This window comes from Mustela erminea, chromosome 19 (assembly GCF_009829155.1).
Source record: "Mustela erminea isolate mMusErm1 chromosome 19, mMusErm1.Pri, whole genome shotgun sequence".
Classification (NCBI taxonomy): domain Eukaryota; kingdom Metazoa; phylum Chordata; class Mammalia; order Carnivora; family Mustelidae; genus Mustela; species Mustela erminea.
In genome coordinates, this window is record NC_045632.1 from 33,227,775 (window position 1) to 33,250,028 (window position 22,254).

The 22,254-nt window shown below is 37.4% G+C and overlaps 1 long non-coding RNA gene and 1 pseudogene across 2 annotated transcripts in view; one reads left to right on the plus strand and one right to left on the minus strand.

Moving 5' to 3' along the window:
• LOC116579589 overlaps nucleotides 1–22,254 on the minus strand; it is a 55,534-nt gene that overhangs the window by 14,708 nt on the left and 18,572 nt on the right. The window contains exon 3 of one of the 2 annotated variants that reach the window (XR_004281329.1): nucleotides 13,055–13,229. The exons of the other annotated variant lie outside the window; for it this stretch is intronic. This is a non-coding gene — a long non-coding RNA (uncharacterized LOC116579589). Of the gene's footprint in view, nucleotides 1–13,054; nucleotides 13,230–22,254 lie in introns of those variants that run through there. 2 annotated transcript variants of the gene reach the window in all.
• LOC116580412 lies at nucleotides 6,229–6,385 on the plus strand (annotated as a pseudogene).

The window sequence follows — 22,254 nt, forward strand, 5'->3', positions numbered from 1 at the left end:
AAAAACCTCATCTTCTTGGAGTATATGGGTGGCTCAGTTCGTGAAGTGTCTGCTTTTAGTTCAGCTCCCTCTCCCTCTGCCTGCTGCTCTGCCTACCTGTGTATGTGTTCTTTCTCTCTCAAATAAATAATTTTTTAAAAAAATTTTTCTCTGATGTATGGATAGCCATTTCTGCTTTCCCTGGCTTCCATTTGCATATAATACCTTTTTCCATTCCTTTATTACCTTCAGTCTATGTGTTTGTTTAAGGCAGAAATGAGTCTCTTTCCTTTGTCCCTTTCTTTCTCTCTTGTTCTCTTCTTTTCTTCTGTTGTGATTTGACCACTTTCTACAGTGGCAGGTTTTGATTCCTTTCTCTTTATTTTGTGTATTTACTGTAAACTTTTACTTTGTGGTTATCAAGAGGCTTACATAAAACATAGCTGTGACAGTCTATTTTAAGTTGATAACTTAAATAAGCATTTAATTTTAAATACATATAAAAATAACATTTTTATACACCCCCACATTGTTTTAGATGTTACAATGTAAATAATTTTGTACTGTGTGTCCATTAACAAATTACTGCAGTTACATTTATTTTTAATACTTTTGTCTTTTAATGTTTAAACTATAGTTATAAGTGATTTATCCATCACCATTATTCCAAATATAACTATATACTTACCTTTACCAGCGAGTTTTATGTTTTCACACAGAATGCTTCATTTCAGCTTAAAAAACTCTCTTCAACATTTCTTATAAAGCTGGTCTAGTAATGATGATCTCTTTCAGCTTTTGTCTGGAAAACTCTCTCCTTAAATTCTTCCTCTTTCCCTAAATTCTGAAGAACAATTTTGCCAGGTAGAATATTCTTGACTGGCAGTTCTTTCAGCACTTTGAATATATCATCCTACTCCCTTCTGGCATGCAAAGTTTATGCTGAAATATTCTGCTGGTAGTTTTATGGGAGCTCCCCTGCATGTTGTTTTTTTCATACTACTTATAAGATTCTCTGTCTTTAAGTTTTGACAAATTAATTATAATATGTATTGAGGTGGGTACTTAATCTTCATCTTATTTGGAATTATTTGGGCTTCCTGGATCTGGATGTTTGTTTCTCTTCCCAGGTTAGTAAAGTTTTCAGACTTTATTTCTTTAAATAAGCTTTCTACTCCTTTTTTTCCTCTCTCCTCCTTTTGGGACCCCTGTAATGCATATATTGGTCTGTTTCATGGTGTCCCATAAGTGCTTTAAGCTCTTTTCACTTTTTTTTTCCTTTTGCTCCTCTTATTGGATAAATCTGACTGCTCTGTTTTCAAGTTCACAAATCTTTTCTTCTACTTGTCTAGTCTGTTGAACTCCTCTGTTGAATTTTCAATTCCATTACTGCACTCTTCAGCATTATGAATTCTGTTTGGTACTTTTTAATATTTTCTCTTTGTTGAAATTCTCTTCGCTCATTCATTGCTTTCCTGTCCTTATTAAGTATCTTTATGACTGCTATTTGGACTCTGTACCAGATAAATCACTTATCTCCACTTTATTAAAATTGGTTTCCAGAGATTTTTATGTTATTTGTAACATATCCCTCTTTTTTCTTCATTTTCCCTAACTCTCTGTGTTGGTTTCTGCACATTAGATAAAACAGTCACCTCTCCTAGTCTTGATAGACTGGTCTTATGTAGAAGATGCATGTTGTCAATCAGCCTGGCCTGAGCACCTGGTTTTTTCTAAAACTTTAGTGATTTTTCAAGCTATTGTCTTTATTCTTGGTTGCTCTAGTAACTGAGGGTGTGCCAAGACCTGTCAGTGTCCCAAAGGGGAGGATCAGAATCGGCACATAAATATAGGCTGATTAGAAGATATTAGAATATCTCAGGCAGCAGCTGGGCAAGTATGTAGTTAAACTCCTCCAGAGAGAATCTGGGAGATGGGCATTTTTGTCTCCTCCCTGTAAACTGAGCCTAAGCATACAGCCATGAAGGGGTGCCCCTGAACTCATTTAAAAATGCTTCTTTGGGGGCACCTGGGTGGCTTAGTCAGTTAAGTGACTGCCTGCAGCTCAGTCATGATCCTGGAGTCCTGATATCGAGTCCCGCATCGGGCTCTCTGCTTGGTGGGGAGTCTGCTTCTCCCTCTGACCCTCCCCCCTCTCTTGCTCTCTCTCTCTCTCTCTCTCATTCTCTCTCAAATAAATAAATAAAATTAAAAATGCTTCTTTGCCACAGTCCCATGGGATACATAAATGCAAGCCCTATTAGCTCAGAGAAAGGTAATTCAGGGGTCCAACTCTCAGGCTACAACTGCAAAAGCTGGAGTGACAGGCATGTGCACAAGATCCTTCAAAAGAGATGTTGGTGACCTGATTTTATCACTGAACTGATTGAGACAGAGAACAATGAAAGTGCCCACCAACGCCCCCCAGGCTCTGTGGAAGACTACAGCAGCTAGCCCTTCTATGTATGCAAATTAGAAGCTAGAACCTCAGGCAGCAGAAGGTGAGGTATGCAGTCAATCCTATTCCAAAGGAAAGACAGGAAGATGAGCATTTTTGCCTACTCCATATTTGTTAAGACCTCAGGAGACAGCCACAGTAAGTGTTCACCCACCTGTTAAAAACTAATCCATTGTTTTCCATAGTCCTGAGAGTCTTGTGAATACAAGCCCTATTGGCTTTCAGAGCTAGGTATTTGGAGAACCCATCCCTTGAGTGGGAGCCTTAAAATCTGGGACCTAGATGTGCAATTCAAACCCTGTGCTTCTGAAGGAGAAGCTGGGAGTTAAGGGTCCTACCCAATTATATGGCACTATGCCAGGGATGGGGTTTATGATCAGAGTATGTCATGGCCTTTCCTACTCACTTTGATGTAGGTGTTTTCTCCATTATCTGATGTACAGAAGTGATTTCTCTCAGAGGGAACTGCTCCATGTGTAGCAGTACATTAGGTGTATCTATGGGAGGAAGGATGTTTAGGAGCCATGTTGCTTTCTTGGTCCTGCCCCACTTTTGAGTTTCTATTTACATCAAAGTCCATGAGAGTTGATACTGAATTCTTTAGAGGATGAGATACATTTAAACAGAGATAGCAAAGAGAGCAGTTTGTGAGGCCACATGGTCTATGGGCACCAGAAGAGAATATTGGATTACTGGAACCCAAATATCTCTCATGATAACCTTCTTCAATCCTCAAATCTACTCATTCTTTGTATTTCCCAGTACTCTATTAAGACACAGACACTTTCAGAAGGAGATATTTGGGGGGCCACAGTCAAATCACTTAAACCTAGGTTCACCATATCACTTTTCAATGAGAGGAGGTGATGATTTAAAAACTACTCATATAGTAAGAAGGTAGTGGGAAGGTATGCAAGAGAGAGCCAATGGGGCGTGGGGTAGGAAAAATTCTAGGCCATTAGCAAAAATGTATCAATACAGGCACATTGAAAAGGTGTTTCACTTGCAACATGGAGAAAACAGTTAAAAAGTAAGTGTCCAACTATTTAATCTCCTAAATATGGCCAAAGATACAGTGTAACTGAAAATCATATTAAAGATAAAAACATACATGTTTGGAAAAGAACTTTAGGATTCAACATCTATGATCATGGTGTTCTAAATAGAAATAAAATTGTTTCTCATTCCAAATGGATAGAACTGCTGGGTAAAATATTAGTAAAATAATAATAATAATAATAATAATAGTAGTAGTAAAATAATAATAATACATATTAGTAAAATAATAATAATAATAATAAAGCTTAAAAGAAAGTGAGAATTCCCCTCAGGTGAAAAGAATACAGTGGGAATATAAAGCCAGAGCAGCAGGAGACATTATGAAGAAGTGGTATTTAGTCTAAAAATGGGTCCTAGAGCCTGGAAGCTATAAGGCACAGACTCAGGAAATATAGTTTTGGGTTAGAAGTGGTAGAAAGCTGAAAGCTGGGCTTCCACATAAAGCCAACTCCCTTTAAGGATCGCTTTGACTGTGGCAACCGAACTGAGAAAACTCTACCCACCAGCTACACAAAGCAGTTAAGTTATTATCTGCCCAGAACACTGAGTAGAGGAAATTCTCCTGTGAGACAGCAAGTCACTGAGATACCCTTGCTGAAAGATTTACTTAAGGGTGTACTTTAGGAAAAAAAGGAAATTGAACCCAAAAAAGAAAGAATGGACTAAAAGAATCAAGAAGAGGTAAGAAACTGGTAAAACATCAACATCAGCAATAAACAATAATGTCACATTTCATGGATATTGAAACAAAAAGAATTTCAATATTGGACATGTGAGATTTCAATATTGGACAAGTGAGATTTAAATTTGGATTTAAAAATAAAATTCAGTTATCTGTTGGCTCTGAGAGCCACAACTATACCATAAGGACACAGAAAAGTTAAAAATACATGATGGGGAAACATACCAAGCAAATGCTAACAAAAAGATATTTATATCTAACAAAAATAATGTACAAAGAAAAACAGTATTACTAGGGATACATAAAAATAAAAAATTAATTCACTAAGGGACAAAATAATTCTGAACTTGTATAAACCTAACAACTTTAAAATATACAGGAAAATGGAATTATAATAATAAAGGAAAAGATTTACAGTCATGATTGATTTTTTAATGTGCCTCTGTAATCAAGACAAAAAACACTGTGGCTGTAAATGATATGATGACACAATTAAAAGACTTGCCATAATGACAATAATTACATAAAATAACATATACAACAATTAGAAAACTTACATTCTTTTTGACATAAAAATGGAATATTTATGTAAGCTGTCCATAGGGCGCCTGAGTGGCTCAGCAGGTTAAGCCTATGCCTTCGGCTCAGGTCATGATCCCAGGGACCTGGGATCAAGCCCCGAGTTATGCTCTCTGCTCAGCAAGGAGCCTGCTTCCCCTTCTCTCTGCCTGCCTCTCTGCCTACTTGTGATCTCTCTCTCTCAAATAAATAAATAAAAGTCTTTAAAAAAAAAAAAAAGCTGTCCACATATCAGACAAAGGCAAATCTCAAAAAAATCTCTGAACACATACCACAATATCTACTCAAAATACATTAAGTTTAGAAATCAGCAACAAAAAAATCTAAAAATATTTCATGTATTTGGAAATTTTCAATGTACTCTTAAATAATTTATGACTAAAAGAAGAATTTACAATGAAAATTATAAAATATTTAAAACTGATGCACAAAGAAAAGAGTATTTCAAAATGTGTGGGGCATAGCTAAATGAACAAATTATAAAACATGAAAAATTAAAAAGTAATGACTCAAGATATTAGGAAGAAGTTGGTAGAATGAAAAGATAAATATAAAAGCAGAAGTTAATGAAATGGGAAACAAAGAAACAATAGAAACAAACCTCAAACTTGTTTTTTGAAAAGAAAAAAATAAATGAACTATTTTGTGATTAAGACTAAGCATGGGGGAAAACATGAAGATATAAATAAAACAGATATGAAAGTAAAGGGGGTCACAAATACAACAGACACTCCTAAAAATGGTAAGAAAATAGGTTGAGTAGCTTGATACCAGTAAATTTGGAAACAACAAAATTTGAATCATTCTCTAGAAAAAGATAACTTACCAAAATAGACTCATAGAAAATAAAAAAATTGAATAGATCTATATTAATTAAAGAACTGGAACTGATACATAAAAATATATACTCCCCCCACCAAAAAATATCACAAGCCAGATGGCTTTATAGGGAACACAGTCGAACTTTCTGTGATCATTATGTTAAAAATTTTCCAGAGAATACAAGAAACAGAAATGTTCCCAACCCATTTTATTGAGGATAGCATACCATGACACAAAAATTGAAAAAATACAGTATTAGAAAGGATGTAACTCAGCTCATTCATGAACATATTTTAAAAAATCCTAAGGAATATATTAGTACCCCAAAACCAACTATTTATACTTTGTATATAAACACACACAGACAGACACATATATATGTAAGTACAAAGTAGAAATAATCTCTAGAATTCAAGGCTGGTTTAATACTAGAAAATCTTTTTGTGTGTTTTAACACTTTTGTAAACTAAAGGAGAAAAAAATTAATTACCTTACTATGTGTAAAAAAGGCAATATTCAATTTAACGAATAGTTATCATAAAAAGAAAAACTCTCCAAAAACCAGAAATAAAAGGAAATTTTTAAAAACCTGACACAATATATTTTAAAACACTACAGAAAACATCATAATTAATAATATAACTTTAGAAGCATTCAGTGGCAGTATCGTAGCCAATGAGGTTTATCCGAGGCACAATTATTGCTAATTGAAAGAAAAAGAAGAGAAAAATAATGGGTGTTACTATAACTGTTCAACATTCTTCTGTTGGCCCTATCCAGTGTAATAAGACAGATTTTTTTAAAAAGAAAAAAAAAAACTTAAAATAATTACAACTAATCATTGTTAAAGAGGCCTGTTCAAAATTTTTTGAAGGATTTTGGCTGATCTTGATATTTCTACACAGACTAAGTGTACCTTCCCAAACTAGAATCCATAAAGCCATATTTCCCAGACTGCTTCACTCTTAGGTGCAGATCTGTTAAATTACAAATCTTCCTAATTGTATTTTTCCAATCAGAGAGTCACAAGAGCCTTTGATCCAAAAACGGATGGTAAGTAGGGCGTCGCAATTCTAATGCTCCCTTTCAGACTCAAAAGAGTTCTGAGTTAGATGATACATTGTACATTTACCTCAATTACATGGGCAAAAAGGCAACAGGTGGAGTTACTTGGCTAATGCAAGTCATGACAGAAATGGCATGGATCTGGAGGTCTTAGCTATGGAAGCCTGGATCTAGCAGGATCTGTATGATGGTGGAGGGAATACAGTTCCAGCGCCAGCAATCTGTGTTTTAATAAGCAAATGAGGTGATTTTGATGCACACAGTTTGAGAGTCACTGCTCTAGACAATTCCTGTCCATGTGCACAAGGAGAAATATGTAAGGATGTTTGCTATGACACTATTTGTAATACCAGAGTAAGTGAAAACTGTCTTGGCATCTTTGGTAAGGGAAGAGATAAATAACTGACCTCGTTGTACAATAGATTCTATATCACGGTTCAAATGAATGAACTGTATCACCATGGATAAATCTCAGAAACCTAATGCTAAATGGGAAGTGCAAGCTGCAAAAGGATTTAGAAGGCATGATATCATTTATTTAACATTTTGAAGCACACAAAACCATGGAATATATTACTTATGATATTTATGGAATTTTTTTAAAACACAAAAACATGGAACGATTCAAACACACCAATTTCAGGACAGTGGTTATCTCTAAGGAGGAAAGGAAGATAAGAAAATATGACAGCATCTTAATAGTTATTAAATCTGATAATGGGTTCATTGGTTTTTGTTATATTCTCTATATTTTTCTTCATATTTAAAAAACAAAACAAAATGAAACAGCCTTGGGGCACCTAGATGGCTCAGTCAGTTAAGCATCTGACTCTTGGTTTCAGCTCAGGTCATAATCCCAGGGTTGTCAGCCTCCATGCCAGTGTGGAGTTTTCTTGAGATTCTTTCTCTCCTTCTCCCTCTGCCCCACCCCTGCTCATCCACATAGACTCTCACTTTCACGCTCTTTCTCTAAAATAAACAAATCTTAAAAAAAAAAAAAAACTTCATTAAAATTTTAAAAATGTTTGTTTTTCAAGCAAACTTTCATTTGATAAAATGGTTTTATCAAATATGCAGTAATGTTGCCATGTTTCATTTCCCAGGACTTACTGTCAGATAGAAGCTCAGTGCACAAAGGTACAATGCTGTATCAACCACCTCAGTAAACACGTATTTTTAAATTCAGTTTGTATTCAACTTGATCCCGAACTGTTGGCAGTCAACAATTTAGGGAGGACAAAATATACCAATCCTAAAAGAAAACTACAGGAGTAACACATATACAGGACTGGTTAGCCTTGCATATTACAAGAAATCTAATGTTCCTTAAAGAAGGACTCTGGGTAAATTTTCTTGTAAACTAAATAATCATTCTTGAATCTCTTTGTAAGTTCCTATTTTCATGTTTTATTTTCCTAAAATATTACACACCTATAAAATGGTGTAGAGAACTCCATTTTCTAGCATTGTTAGCCTTCCAGATCACTGAATGGGTAACTCAAGAACACTCTGGGGGAAGAAAACCAAGACATCAGACTAATCTACATATTCATCTATTTAGTTATCTCTCTACAATTTTTTCCCCAGCCAGCCAGCCAGGCATCTGAAAATCTCGGATGGCTTTCACATGCTCATTCCAGACTGTGCCAGCATTCAGCAGTCAAGTGAAATTCCATGACTATTAATTTATAAATTTATAAATACTACATTGACAGGTAACATGTAACTATAAGAATTGTATACATTCCTAGGATTTTATTCACTTAGTTTTACAGAATCAGCTTAGAATTTCTACCAGGTAACATTAAATTTTAGCACCCTTGTAAACCTAACAGAGTACACAGTAGTAGTTTTACTTCTCTTATGTGTATCAAAAATGAAGTATTGTTAATATTGAGCTACCTAATATTTAAAAATTTTTTTAAATTTTATTTAAAAATATTTTAAAAGTACTTAAAAATTCTGAAGGAATGCAAAAATTGCTAACATGTGAAGAACTCTGAGAAATTATAGGGAAAATGTTAATGAGACTAGGAGACCAAAATGAAGCTCTCGGATAAAAGAGAAGGCAGAGAAAGCTGACCAAAGGGAACTTCTAAAGATGACAAGAGTGAAGGCTTCTGGCAGGGATCTGCACAGAGCAGCACTGATACAAATCCGTAACTGGCTGTAAACAACAAGCACAAGCGGAACATAGAAGATGAGGGGGCTACTCCACAGACGGCAATTCATGACACCGGTACAGAAGTTAAGTGCATCGAGTCAGTGTGGGATATTGCACTGAAACATCTACTCAGTGATGATGGCTATTTTCGTTGTAAACATGAGAAGCGAAAAGAATCTAGACAACGTATATACAAGGGGGCACTGAGACGGAATCACTGTATTTAGTCACAAACCATATGGCTTTCTCAAGTGCAACAATTATACCAACTAAGTATTGTATCTAAGATAATTAATTGTGTTTACCAGGCAATATAAGTAAATATGAATAAATAGATATAGCTGCTATTTTATCATCTACAATTAGGAACTGCTAGAACTACATATGTTTAGTAGCTTCTGTCATGAATCTTTGGAAATAGCAAGGATCATGATGCAGACTTCCACAAGGTGTCCCAGGTGTGAGGTAAAAAGAGAAAGACCTGGGGCACCTGGTGGCTCAGTTGGTTGAAGGTCTGCCTTCTGCTCAGGTCATGATCCCAGGGTCCTGGGATTGAGTCCCCCAGCGGGCTTCCTGCTCAGCTGGGAATCTGCTTCTCCCTCTCCCTCTGCCTCTCTCCTCATGCTCATGCTCTCTCTCTCTCCCCCAAATAAATAAATAAATAGATAAATAAGGGAAAGACCTAAAAGCAGGAAGAAAGTGGTATCATCAGAAGCTCATAATCACTATCAGTAGTTGCTTTCAACCCTAGAAATGTTGGCATGTCAGTTTAACAGAGAGTGTGGACGATGCGCATATGAAAACTTCATGTCCCCCAAGTGCTTCCAAGATTAAGTGAGTTGTAGATCAGGGATCTTAAACCAAGTGAAAAAATTGGGTTGTTTCAGGCACAATGTGAAGTATCTTGGTTTGTGTTTGGTTTTTTGCTAGTTTAAGCCTTTGAGTATACAATACATTAATTTCTAAACAAACTGATTTGTTAAATGGATTTTAGTTTTTGTTAGAGAGAGAGTATTATTGAAAAGAACCATAAAAAACCGGGGGTCATATTCTGTTCTCTAATAGCAAATATTTTCCGGGTGCCTGGGTGGCTCAGTGGGTTAAGCCTCTGCCTTTGGCTCAGGTCACGGTCTCAGGGTCTTGGGATGGAGTCCTGGATCAGGCTCTCTGCTCAGCAGGGAGCCTGTTTCCCCCACCTCTGCCTGGTAGAGAGCTACCTACTTGTGATTTCTCTCTCTCTCTGTCATATAAATAAATAAAATGTTTTAAAAAAATTTAAAAAATAGCAAATATTTTCAAATGTTTTAGCTGTTTCTCTCTGTTGTCATCCTCCTGTATTTCTAAGTAATGTGCTTAAATTGCTATGTCTTTTTTTTTTTTAATTTTTTATTTTTTATAAACATATGTTTTTATCCCCAGGGGTACAGGTCTGTGAATCACCAGGTTTACACACTTCACAGCACTCACCAAAGCACATACCCTCCCCAGTGTCCATAATCCCACCCCCTTCTCCCAAACCCCCTCCCCCCAGCAACCCTCAGTTTGTTTTGTGAGATTAAGAGTCACTTATGGTTTGTCTCCCTCCCAATCCCATCTTGTTTCATTGATTCTTCTCCTACCCACTTAAGCCCCCATGTTGCATCACCACTTCCTCATATCAGGGAGATCATATGATAGTTGTCTTTCTCTGCTTGACTTATTTCGCTAAGCATGATACGCTCTAGTTCCATCCATGTTGTCGCAAATTGCTATGTCTTGATTCATGGACTTTGGACACTAATCATTGACTTACCACACTATTTTGGTGATATAGCTCACTTACATCCACATTCCTCTCCTCATTTTTCTAATATAAATGTTCTCTTTTACTCAAAGCAAGAGTCAGACTTTATTAAATATTTTTTATTGCAACTCTTTTTCTCTGAGGTCAATAACTGCTCTTCCTTAGAATTGGCTAAGATTTCCATTGTTGCTGTGTTGTTCTAGAAGCTAGATTTTCCCATACCCTTTAAGAACAACTGAATTCAACTTTTCACTTGGTGAAAGCAAGATGATGATCGTTTTTCCCTGGAGCCCTCCACCTTCCCTTCCGGGCTGGACTGGTTGCTTTCTAGGTGTAAACACACAGCTGTCATCCTGGGACCTTCCTTCGGTACCATCCTGAGAATCCCTTACCCAATTCTGCCAGCTTCCTGAATCCCAAACCTCCTCTTTCTTGGTTAGTCCCTCACTGTGGTGGAGCTCAACCTCCTGTAGCTTTCTGAGAGAATGTAAATGGCTAAGGAAGGAAGGAAGGAGGGGTCTCATCCATCAAAATGCACATTTCAACTTAATTGCCCTGCTTTCAGCCCAGCACCTCACTCCCTACCCCTCCTCTTCAGTTTTTAACTTCTGGATTTCATGATAGGTTCTTAAATAAAGGTTATTTTGGAGAAAACAACAGTTAGAGTTACATCTTTATTTTATTTGCAAGAACCAGAATTTGTTGTAAAAATAAAAATTATTAATAAGTCCAAAACATGGAACATTCAGAGTAATGGGTTTTTACCATAAATCACAGAGTAGGGAGGATATAATTTATAATGCAAAGACATTTCCGAGTACATAAAGTGGAAGGAAAAGCACTTTCTGGGCTGTGAGAAGGCACTGGGGCAGGGGTGGGAGGTGGCGCAAGAAAGTGAAGACTCAGGGACAGTGTATTTCCTGCCCTGGGGTTTCTTGGAATGAAACCCCAAGGGATGATGGAGACTCCCAGACAGCCTTAAGATACGTGGGTGGGCACCCTCACCTCTATTCCTCAGAACATAGCCCCAGGAAGCTACAATGTGAGCAGAAGGGCAAGACAAAATATGCTGAGAGGATAACCTTAATTTAAATCTGATTTCCCTTCTATCAAGTTAGATAGGGAAGACAGACAGTGATATGCCTTGGTTTCTATTTTTCCTAAGTAGTCCCAGGTTCCACACTACCTCAGAATAGCAGACTTAGCAGCAGTGCAGCCACGGTGATGTGGTTAAGCTGAGGCAGGGCAGGAAGGTGTGTCTGCTTGGTCAGTTAGAATTCCGAAAGCCTGCCGAGCTTTTGCAGGTTGAAGCACAGGCTGATATGAGAATGTGGACGTTGAGCATGATGGAAGAGGACCTACAAAGGGCTATTCTCCTATTCAGGTGATCCTTTTTTCCTCTATCCAGCTGAAATGAAAAGTTATTCTAGAACAAACCTGTCATCAGAACTTAGGTCAACAAACTTTTGGCATCCTCCTCAACAAGTCAGACCTCCTTTCTCTATTTCCAGAGTCCACATGAAAAGTCTGTGGCATCCAATGATCATTTGATCGCAGAAACCACCACCTGAACGGGAGCTGGCAGGAGTAGCTTCTACCCTTGTGCACCACCGGTGGGAATGTAAACTGCGGCAGCCGCTCTGGAAGACAGGATGGAAGGTTCCTCCAGTATGACCCAGCAATTCCACCTCTAGCATTATGTCCAAAGAGAATGACATCATTATCTCAAAGAGGAATCTGCACTCCCCTGTTTGCTGTGCATTATTCACAATAGTCCATACATTGAAACAACCTAAGTATCTACCAATAGATGAACGGATAAAGAAAATATTATGTACACACTCAGAATATTAGTCAGCCTTAAAAAAAGAAGGAAATGCTGCCATTTGCAATAATATGTATGAAACTGGAGGGCATTATACTAAATGAAATCCGCCAAACACAGAAAGACAAATACTGCATGATATGACTAAAAGAATCATATTCGTAGAAGCAAGGGATAGAATGGTGGTTGTTAGGGGCTAAGGGGAGCAGGAAATGGGAAGATGTTGGTCAAAAGGTACAAAGTTTCAGTTCTGCAAGATGAATAAGTTCTGGGGATGTAATATACAGCATGGTGACTACAGTTAACAACACTGTATTTATTACATACTTGAAATCTGCTAAGAGTGTAAATCTTGAGTGTTCTCACCACACAAAAAAGACGGTAACTATGTGAGGTAATGAACATGTTAATTAGCTTGACTGTAGTGATCAGTTCACAATGTGTACATATATCAAAATATCACTGGGGAACCCGGCTGGCTCAGTTGGTGGAGCGTGTGACTCTTGATCTCAAGGTTGTGAGTTTGAGTTTGGGCACAGAGATCACTTAAAAATGAAAATCTTTTAAAAAGTCACCGGCAAACCTTAAATATATGCAATTTTTATTTGTCACTTATACTTCAACAAACCTGGAAAAAAAAAAAGTGGGTTCTAATCCATTCTTTTAGTAACTGGCTCTGTGACCTTGAATCAGTCACATCTCCTTTCTCAGCTTCAGTTAGCTCGTCTGTAATTGAAGGGGTTGAACTGTGCCTTTGTCCTATGGGTCATCTGAATGCTTCAGCAGGAAAGGCAGCTGAATAATTTTAGGTGGCTGAAATGAATAAAAATTAGATTTCAACCACACTGCTGTTATTATTAAATGGCTACCTAATCAAACCTCTCTTTCATCCCAAATTAATCTGTAATGATTTAAATTATAACTTACAGTTTTTGAAGTGCTTGCTTCTACATTTTCCCCCCTTTTCTTCCTTCAACCCATTTGAGGTAAATAGGGCAGGCGTTTATATCTCCATTATTTTCCTCCTTGGGGGAATATACAACTCCTAGCCCAGGATCCCTACACTCTATAGCAGCAACTCCCATGTCAAGATCCCTAGAGGGCACCTATTACAAATTCTTATTCCTGAACCCTGTTTTAGACCCACTAAATCAGAATCTCTGAGACTGAGGTCCTGGGATTTGTTTGCATTTCTGACAAAACACCTCAAGGTGATTTCTATACACCTTAAATGTGAGAATCACTAGTTTACAGAACACAGGAGGCCCTATTACGTGTCAGGCACCGTACTAGCTGCTTTATACACAGCCTTTCATTCCATCCTCGTAACTGCTCAGTGAAGGATATATTGTCTTCAAATAAACTTATTCTGGAAAACTACAGATTTACGGAAAATTTACAAAGATAGCCATGACATCGTGGCCTCACCCAGTTTCTGTGGCTCTTACTGTTTTTATTCCCATTACTGTGGTTAGTTTGCCAAAATTAAGAAACCAACACTGGGAAATTAGTGTTAACTAAACTCTGAATTTTATTTGGATTTCCCCAGTTTCATCATTAATGTCTAATGACTAGGATCTAGTCCAGGAGACACTGCATTCAGTTGTCATGTGACTGGCCTGTGACAACTTCTCTGGTCTGTGACGGTTTCTCAGTGTTTCTTTCCCTTTGGTGACCTTGACAGTTTTGCGGAGTACTGATCAGGTATTTTGTAGAATGCTTCTCAAATTGAGTTTGTCTGATCATTTCTCTCATGGTTTTGTTTTTGTGTTGTTTTTTTTTTTTTCCCAAATACCACAAATAGGAAGTGTCTTTCTGATCACATGATATCAGGGGTACGTGATATTGGTACAACATCACTTGGTGATGTTAATAATGATGTTTGTAATCCCAATTCAACTAATGAGGAAACAAAAGTTTATCAAGCCCAGTGTTCCACAGCTGCTAAGTAAAAGAACTCAGGTAAAGTTTCAATTTTTCTGCCATTTTGGTTGCAAGGGATCATTCCAGCTTTATCCTCCCCCTCTCCCCCAGAACTCTCCCTTCAGCCTGACTTGGCCTTGCCCTACATTGTCTTATGCTTCATTCCATACCCAAATTTTCCAAGTCCTTCAGTATCAGCTGAAATTCAACCCCCTCTTTGAAACTCCCCGTGACTCCCAATATAGTCTTATTTGATGAAATCCTGAAGCACTTACTATCTACCTCTAATTTTCCACGTTGTGCATATTTTCTTAACTTCTGCCTTTCCAATTCCATTCTCCAATTCCAATTCCATGGAATGATAAGGGAGCGAGAGATCAACCTACATAGGATTCCATTTTCCTCTGAACTGAATGAGCTTGGTATTCAGAAGGATAAATCTTATCCTCTTCAATCCTCCACACTGTAGTCAGAGAAATGCTTCCAAACCACAAATCTAATTATACCATGACCTTGCTTAAAACTTTTCAGTATCTCCCCATTATCTGCAACGTAAAGTCCAAATGTCTGATCCTCACATATAAGGCTTTCATGATCTGACCCCTATCTACTCTTTCACCTCTAGCCATTACATCACTCTCCACTCCGCAATATACTGCATTTCAGTCATGATGAACCACTGGCAATTTCTAAGTGCCCTGTGGATTCTCTGAGCCCCATGCCTTTGCATCTTCTCTATTATCAGTGAGGATGCCTGGGAGACTCCAGGTCAAATCAGGTTCCTCTGATCGAACAAGGACAATTGTAACATCATGTGACAGGAAGTTGAAAAGCAGGAACAGCTGTTCAACAACTCCACCCTGGTCTTTTTCTCTCTTTGCTTTGCCATCCTCAAAAAATTCAATTTGCCCTCAGACTGGCTCCCTTCATAGTCAAAAACTGGCTACAGTAGTTCTAAGCACCCCTTCAAAGCACAGAAATACCTAGAGATGAAAAAAGGCCAATCTCTTCCAGTGCTTCCCTCTTAAGAGCAAGAAACTTTTCCTAAAGCCCCCTAAACAGATGCCCTTTTATGTCCCATTGGCCCAAACTGGTTGGTATGCTTACCTCTAAGCTAATAAAACAAGAGAAATGGACCTACCATAATTGGCTAAACCAATCAGCACTTACCCCTAAAGGTAGGAACAGGTCAAGCTGGGGAAAAGACTCCTGAGGAAAATGTCAGCTCTTCCAGAAAGAAAGAAGGTGATGGGTGTTGACTGGGCAGCCAACAGTGTCTGCAACACTGTTAATATTGACTTATCTTCCTTATCTATTAGATGAACTCCTCATCTTTTAACACTCAATTCAAATGTTACCTCTTCCAGGAAGCCTTCTCTGATATCACCAAGTATAATGGAATGTCCCATCCTCTAAATGCCTTTATTACTGGGTTCATACCTCTACTATAGCTCTTTTACAGATCTATGATCCTGCTATCTTCAGAAAGAGTGAAACCCTGAAAGAAAGGAACCATATTCTACTAACTGCTTGAATTCAACCTCATTTGAAGAAAAAGGGCGGGGGGGAAGAAGAGGAAGAGAGGGGAGGGAGGGAGGGAAAAGCTTAGCTTTTCTGAGTCTCAGAATGTTCATCTGTTAAATAGGAATTGTTTTGATTCCTAATCATTGCTTTAAAGATTAAATGGTATAAGATACAAAAAAAGCATGCAACATAGCTTCTAACACATAGCTGCTCATATATTTTTGGAGAACATGTACTCATTCTGTATTGTTTAAATACCATACTCCCACCCTTCCAATCATTTCCTAGCACAATGCTTTGTATAAGTATACTCACTCAATAAATGTGTTGATAGCTTGCTTCAATCTAAAAAAAATATAGATTACTGAACAAATTAAACAATCAGTTCAGTTTGCCACGGCCTGATTTCCTTTATTAGCCTGGCTAAGAGGACTTTGAATAACATTTCCCCAATTCTCTATTAACAGAACTCTTAATTGAGGTTTTCCTACAACCACCCAGAGCATGAGATCTGCACTCTCTGCTTCAGCGACTTTTCAGTAGGCACTCTTTTGCTTTTCCACTCCACTCTCCTCAGTATTCTGGGCTTCATTTCAGATCTGTCCTTCTGAGGTATGCTTTCCTCCCCTTCCTAACACTTCTTTGTTGCTAAAAATAGGTGATGTCCCTTCGGAGCAAAAATACTTGGCAAATCAGTGAGCTTTTATAGGTACAGCTTTATACTGGTCCCTGCAAGATTGGGGGATGGATTAAGTAAACGAAGGTGCTCATCACCACCTCTTTCCTTCTGGGTACCCCCTCTGTGTTCCTCAAAGGAGTTTACAAAACGTATGTAAAAATAGTAATACCATACTCATCAAAAATGCACAGGCTAAAGGATGCTAAGTGAGATTTTGCAGAATGCTGAAGAGTAAACAAAGCAGCTAGCTCAGAAGATCACCAGAAAGCATTTTGAGGAAACATTTCATTAGAGGGCCCCATGCCCAACCCAAGACAGTGGGACTGGAACTGTTGGTGATTATGATTTAACAATATACTAAGGAAAACTGGAGCATGTCGTATGGCCAATTTCCTTCAGATTATAATGGATATCATTAGGATTCTCTCACTTAGACTATCTCCTGGTATGAGACTGTCAGCTTGGGTTCTGCCTGTATGCAGTTCCTATACATCCTGTGTTTTGTGACATCCTGTGTTTTGTGACATTTTGAGACAACCCTGAAAGAGACATCAATCTGCACATTATATATTGTTCTCACCCGCTGGATATGTGCTTGAAAATACTCTAGCTCTCTGCAAGTGAAAATTTTCTATTTAGTCATCCTCACATCTGGTATATGTGTGAATTAATGCATTCATGTGGCTAGAGCGGTACCCCCACGGGTACTGAGGCATGAACTTGTTATTGCACACATGTATGTATTATTCATGCATGAATTTGCATATATACTTACTCGAAAATGAGTATGTTTTCACCACTTTGCACTTTTGAAACTCATCTCTGAAGTTGCATTGTCCTAATTTCTCTGAATGAAAGTAGCAAAATTACAGCACAAACCGAAATGGCTCAGAGGCCTAAATTTAAAGGTAACTAGCCCAATTTAGTACTCAATTAAATCCTATTCTGTTTAATCTATTAGCAACTGTGTTGACCTGCTTGTCAACTGCTCTCTTCTGATTCTTCCATCCTCAACTCAAAAATCATTCCACCTTCTGTGTATTTTCTAGAGTTCATACCAAGTTTGCTGCCTGTTATTCGGTATTTCTCACATATTCTTAGGGTCATAGTTCTCATAGCTTGATTTGTAGGCCTCTGGTTATCTGTCAAAAAGATTCCTTAGGTATAAAAATAGTTCAAGTGAGTCACGCAAAAATGGATATGAGGGGTCAGAGGGAAGTGTGAAGAATTAGAAGTATTCTCTAATGAAAATTATTATCATAGAATAGAGCAGAAAGAGTAGATCAACATCCCAACAGTATTATCACTGATGGGTTACCCAGCTATTCACTGACCATCTCCGGTGCTAGGGAACCAGAGAGCCATCACCAAGCATGCCTTCTAACCATGACAACACGTTCTTGTATATCAAGGTCGTATCTGTCTTGAGTAGTCTCTACCATTCAAGTATTCTTCTAAACCCCATTAGAGTGATTATCCTCTAGTGGCTAGCCTTTGAGCCACTGACTGCCTTAAGAATCTCATGAAAATGACAGACTCTCTCCATAGAAAACTGCACATGCAAAAATAATTTTCACAGTTTCAGGGAGCTCACAAGTCCTATAAAGCCAGTTGGATTCCTAGGTAAAGAATTCCTCACTACTGCTTTGTACTTAATAGAGAAATAGAGGAAAAATAAGCCATGATTTCTTCCTTCAAGGAGCTTACCTTCCAATAACAAATGCTTATAAAACATTTAATAGCAATAAAGCAGTAGATGATAAAGTACTCATGATATATGGAGGGCCAGAAAATTCTGCTCTTGCGTAGACAGCAGAATGGAAGTCCCTGCAAACAGCCACCATGCACTCACATTCCATAAGGGAAATAAAAGCCTCCTGCTGCGTTCTCAGAAGCATCATCTAATAGCAAAGTACCAGAGGAAGAGAGGAGGGTGCTAGTTGTGGTCAGGTTCATGGTACTCAATAAATGTTTGGTGAATGAGTAAATGGTCCAAGAATAAAATGTTCCTTGATCCTCTAGAGAAGAAAGTTGAAAAGAACAATAAAAAATATTTCATTAGTTCCAAGCCTCCTTAAGCTTCAGTCCACCTCACCACTTAATCAAAAAATGTCAAAGTGGTTCTAAACCCAAACAAAACTCTAGGGGACATGCTTTAGATGAGTTTTAAAAGGTTAAGATGTGTTCAAGGTTGCCAAAGCCAAACTACAGAATAGAATGCAGAAGTTTCATCACTCCAGTCGAATCTTAGGAAGGGAGTACTGGCGCTCTCATTTTAATTTCTTAATGATGACACCTTCTAACAGATTAATTGGACAGCTTTCAGAAGAAGTGATTAATTTTCTTTGAAATCCAGATGTTAACTCTGCTTTCTTTATATGAGGGTGACCTTGAAGGTACAGTAAAGAAACTTCATCAAACAAAGTAACTGGAAAAAACCTCTTGGCTGGTTCACAGTCATTTCTATTTTTGCTATAAAATTGCTCTGTAATGAAACACAAAATGCTTCCTTTCGGGTTAGGGTGTTGCTCTTCATTTCTTCATATGTACATGGGATACACATTTAATGAGTTGTTCTAAGGTCTGGTGGCAGAGTAAAAACAGCAAAATGGCGACTGAGTACACAGACTCCAGGGTGCCCAGTTTAATATGTTATTCAATAGCCAATTAGCAGTTACTAATGCATTCTAGAATGTATGTACATTTTTACCATAGTGTTGATAGACGAACGGGGAAACAGTCCTTGTTTTTTCAGTTAACATATACAGAGTCAGCGCGCTCAGAGTGTGATCCTGAACAGATGGCTCCTCTCCACATGCTATCTCCGAAGGGGATTTTTTTCAAGGTAAATAGACACAAATGTTTTGGCGCATTGTGGGCCAAAATATATATCTCACAAGCAGCATTTTCCAGCAGGAAACAAGTTTCTTATTAATCACATTATATGACAAAGACAAAAACTGGCCTGTGAGCTAGTTTAAGGCATACATTGCCATTCCGTCATTAAACGACTCTTATTGATAGACAATATGTTCAGTTATTTCTAAGGTATTTAAGTCATTTTAAATCTGTCTATTCTCTCTTCCTCATTCCTATACCTCCCCCCCTTCCCGTTAGTTCCTAATGACATTAGCCACAAAGGCAATGTCTCTCCTTAAAATGTTCCTCTTCTAAAAACAACATTTTTTTCAGTTAAATAAAATGATTATTTTCTATCTAACAAATTCATTTTCTGTCTGAGTGTGTTTAGGAGAATAGTATATATTGTTGTTTCATTAACTTATTTGTTCAACAAATTTATTTCAGGGAGCTACACTATGAAGGGGTAAAAGAAGTCCCAAGTCTGTCACTGATTATATGACATTAAAGACACCTTGTAACTCCCTACCTCAGTTCCACCATCAATGATATTTGACCTGCTTACCTGATAAGCCGTTGTGTAAACATGTTCATTCATTCATTCATTCATTCACTTACTCAACACATTTTCATTGACACCCCCCCCACACTCTGTGTTGGGCACTGGCGTGGTGCTATGGATATGGTAGAAAAGCAAACAGACCTGAGCCTGACCTCATGAGCTTAACCTGTAAGATTAAACAGAAGGAAACAGAAGTGAAAGGATGTATTTGAATAGGAAAGTAAGAGAAAGATATTCTAACTTGGGAGCTTTGGGACTGTGGCTTCCTTTTGCCCAGAGCTACAGGTAAGGCTCCAGAGAAATGGTATGGACTACAAGAGAAAAATATTACCAAATACACACAAAGGGACCACCTCATAACTATTTCAAAGACCTATAGGCTCAAAATATGACTTCAAATGCAATCCGAAGTGTTTTTTCTAGGTGTCCTTCCCCAACCTCATTGCTCGTGGTAGCTTTTTTTGTTTTGTTTTGAAATCAAGTTGCTACAATATAGATGTCAATATAGGACTTTAAACACAAATGCACAAACAAGAGCAGCATCCTCAACAACACGAGATGATGCAGTATCTTCTCTAGCCCAACAGTCCCCACAACATGGTTGTGGAAGACATGAAACTATTTTAGATGGTACATAGATATCACTTTTTTAATGGCTATGTGATTACCTTAATGTGTACAGGAAAAAATAAAAACCATGATTTCACTGATCTGGAGCTTAGTATGAGGCTAAAGTAGATAGCCATGTAAAAGTCCACTTTATGTTGCCCACATGAATCCCAGGAGCAAGGCTCAGATGTGCCCATGAATGTTTCTGACCTTCCATCATAACTTTAGGGACAGGGGAATATAGGTGTTAATCATTAGCAATTGGATCTCCCATCCTGAACATCCAATCTGATCTTGCTGTCATCTTGTCTGAGATAGGCCATACTGTTACTTAAAGTAGCAACAGCTCCAGAAATAGTCTTGGGAAAATCTTCACTGGCTCAGCTTGAGTCACTTGCCCCTTAAAGCAAACACTGTAACCAGTGAGAGGAGGTTCTCAAATTGGCCAGTTCTAAGCTTTGTTGTTCCCTCTGCACCCAGGGCTAGAGCATTCCCACCTACACCATATGGATTAACAATGGAGGAGATGGGATTCCACACAAACACACACACACACACACACAAAACAAAAAAACTGAGAGACTGTCCCATTATATACGAGGATAGCAACTCTTACATTATAGCACTGTGGTGAGAATGAAAATAAAGAATGTATTTTGCCTGACTGACCCAATGAATGGTTCAACAAATGGTGGTAATAGTAGCAGTAATAATTGTTATTATGGTTTGTTAACATGATGATTATCGTTGTTATAGTAGTGGCTTCTAAAACAGTTTTAGGGCTCCATTTATTAACTTAATTATTTTATCAATCCACAAATGAAAGATAATTATTTGAATATAACCTCTGGAGAGCCATTAAATCAAGATAGCACTTCCTTCAATTATATCCTTAGTTTGTTTATCATCTTCATGCATAATCAAGATACTTGGAATTATCACAATCAAATGTTCGATGTCTCACCAAATAGATTTTGCTTCATTCTTAAGTGAGATGTAGTTTTACCATAACATAATTTTATCTAAATGATTATACACCAATAGTGTCAGTGTTTATGGTAATGCTATATTTACAACTATAGACTGAAATGTATTTTTCATAGGGCCCATATGATTCTGTGAGCTAATTTTGTGTTTAGAGTTTCAAAATTAAAATTAGTAATAATAATGATAAAACAACAGTATTAGCAAGAGCTTGAAACATTGCTAGAATCTTGGCTTTTTAAAAGCATATTATATGGTCATAGAGAAGGGTTAAAAACAAATGAGAAAATTAAAAAATAACAAAATAAAGCCAGTTTTACCTGTGTGGACCAAGGATAGTATTGTATACATCCTTTAAATAACCCAATTAACTGATAGATTGGCATAAATTCAAAAGTTAACCAACATATTTCTGGTAAAACAATATATGAATAAAACATATTTGGTTCATCATTTTATGAGTAGACTTAAGATATCACCTGTTAAGATTATCATAAAAAATATACATAATGAATATAAAGCATTAAATAATTTCTTTAGTATATTAGGCAATCACTAAAATATAAAAATAAACTTTTAAAATATAGAAACAGTATATTCATTTCACCTTTATTAAAACAAACCTTGACAAAATTGAGAAGAAGTGAGACAAAGGTGGGTGAAATATTGTCTAAATATCATAAGCTCAAAATATTCTA